We start from the raw sequence: 2,127 nt of genomic DNA, 5'->3' as shown, positions 1-2,127 counted from the left end.
TAATTGTTAGTATTGTGTTAGTGTTGTTTAGTGTCCTGGTATTTTGTTTAGTGTGTGTTCTGTTTCAGTTTTCCTATTAAGCGCTTCCCCTATTTCAGTTTTGGGTGTTTTGCTGTGAATAGTGTTTTGCGACGGACTTAGCGACCACTTTTGGTTGCGGCAAAACAGAGTAGTAGTAGAAATCAAGTAGAGACGGATTTTAGCGACCACCCATGCTGAATTATTTGAGATTTTTTGTTTTAGTAGCTAGAGTTGTTATTTTTGGCTGAATTTTTTTTTGTGGTAACTTCTTTTAATCTATATTTTGTGGGAAAAATAGCTAGAGCCTTTAGTTTGGTCAGATTTGAAAGTTCCAAAAAAGTAGCAAATTTTGTGTTTGTCGAAACTTCAAATGGCCATAACTTTTGCTCCGGTTATCAGAATCGCAATAATTATATATGTATTTGGGGTAGAAAAAAATTTCCTACGTCGTGGCAGCTGGCCATAGGCCAGCTGGGGTCTCTATTGTCCAAAAATAGTGATTCTGTCAAAAGTTTTTTATTTTTCAAGTTTTATTCACTTATTTTTCTTAACCTACCATTTTTAGCTTCCATAGTTAGACTTTGAATTTTTGCCTGAAATTTTTTGTGCTATCTTCTCATCATTTTATAAGGTTTCTCACAAAATTTCAAGTCATTTGGATATCATTTGAGGGTAGCTGTAGTTCAAACCTACACCTTTATTTACATGACAAGGCAACTAGTTGTGCATGCTGAATGTAGTGTATGACTAGAGGCAATCCATTTGACTTACAACCCTTTGATCTTGTGATAGATAGGACATTTCATAGATTAGTTAGGCATCATTTTATACCTTTTGATCATCCTGAGCATTCCATTACTGGTGAATCTGTGCATTTTGTTATTGGTGATTTTGACCATCCTGATTTTGAGCATTACAATTTTGAGTATTCTGATTTTAAGAATTCTGATTTTGAACATTCTGAGAACATGGCACAACCTCCACCCCGTGAGAGGACTCTAAGGGAAATGGCTGCACCTGATTTCACCTACGAAAGCTTGTGCATCCAATACCCTGATGAGGATATCCCATATGTTCTTAAAACTGGACGGATTCATTTGCTTCCAAAGTTTCATGGCCTTGCAGGTGAAGACCCGCACAAATATTTGAAGGAATTTCATATTGTCTGCTCCACCATGAAACCCCCAGATGTCCAAGAGGATCATATATTTCTGAAGGCTTTTCCTCATTCTTTAGAGGGAGTGGCAAAGGACTGGTTGTATTACCTTGCTCCAAGGTCCATCACGAGCTGGGATGACCTGAAGAGAGTATTCTTAGAAAAAAATTTCCATGCTTCCAGGACCACAGCCATCAGGAAGGATATCTCAGGTATTAGACAACTCAGTGGAGAGAGCCTGTATGAATACTGGGAGAGATTTAAAAAACTATGTGCCAGTTGCCCTCACCATCAGATTTCAAAGTAGCTGATTCTCTAATATTTTTATGAAGGACTCAGTAATATGGAGAGAAGTATGATAGATGCTGCCAATGGTGGAGCCCTTGGAGACATGACTCCTGCTAAAGCCTGAAATTTAATTGAGAAGATGGCTTCCAACTCCCAACAGTTTAGCGCCAGAAATGATGCTATTGTCATTAGAGGAGTGCATGAGGTAGCTACAAACTCAGTTGCATCATCTGAAACTAAGAAGCTTGAAGGCAAACTGGATGCATTGGTTAACTTGGTAACCCAGCTGGCCTTGAACCAGAAATCTGTACCTGTTGCAAGGGTCTGTGGTTTGTGCTCCTTTGCTGACCACCATACAGACCTTTGCCCTTCCATGCGGCAACCTGGAGCAATTGAGCAGCCCGAAGCTTATGCTGCTAATATTTACAATAGACCTCCTCAACCTCAACAGCAAAATCAACCACAGCAGAACAATTATGACCTCTCCAGCAACAGATACAACCCTGGATGGAGGAATCACCCTAATCTCAGATGGTCTAGCCCTCAGCAACAACAACAGCAGCCTGCTCCTTCCTTCCAAAATGCTGTTGGCCCAAGCAGACCATACATTCCTCCACCAATCCAACAACAACAACAGCCCCAGAAACAACCAACAGTTGAGG

At 40.2% G+C, this 2,127-nt stretch overlaps 1 non-coding gene across 1 annotated transcript; it reads right to left on the bottom strand.

Moving 5' to 3' along the window:
• Positions 1-1,367: 1,367 nt before the first annotated feature.
• Positions 1,368-1,474, bottom strand: LOC112999693 (small nucleolar RNA R71). Its single transcript, XR_003264902.1, has one exon. It is a non-coding gene; the product is annotated as a small nucleolar RNA R71 (small nucleolar RNA).
• Between the last annotated feature and the right edge of the window lie 653 nt (positions 1,475-2,127).

This window comes from Glycine max, chromosome 15 (assembly GCF_000004515.6).
Source record: "Glycine max cultivar Williams 82 chromosome 15, Glycine_max_v4.0, whole genome shotgun sequence".
Lineage (NCBI taxonomy): Eukaryota > Viridiplantae > Streptophyta > Magnoliopsida > Fabales > Fabaceae > Glycine > Glycine max.
Note: the sequence above shows the minus strand (reverse complement) of the source record. Positions and strands in the feature narration are given on the sequence as shown.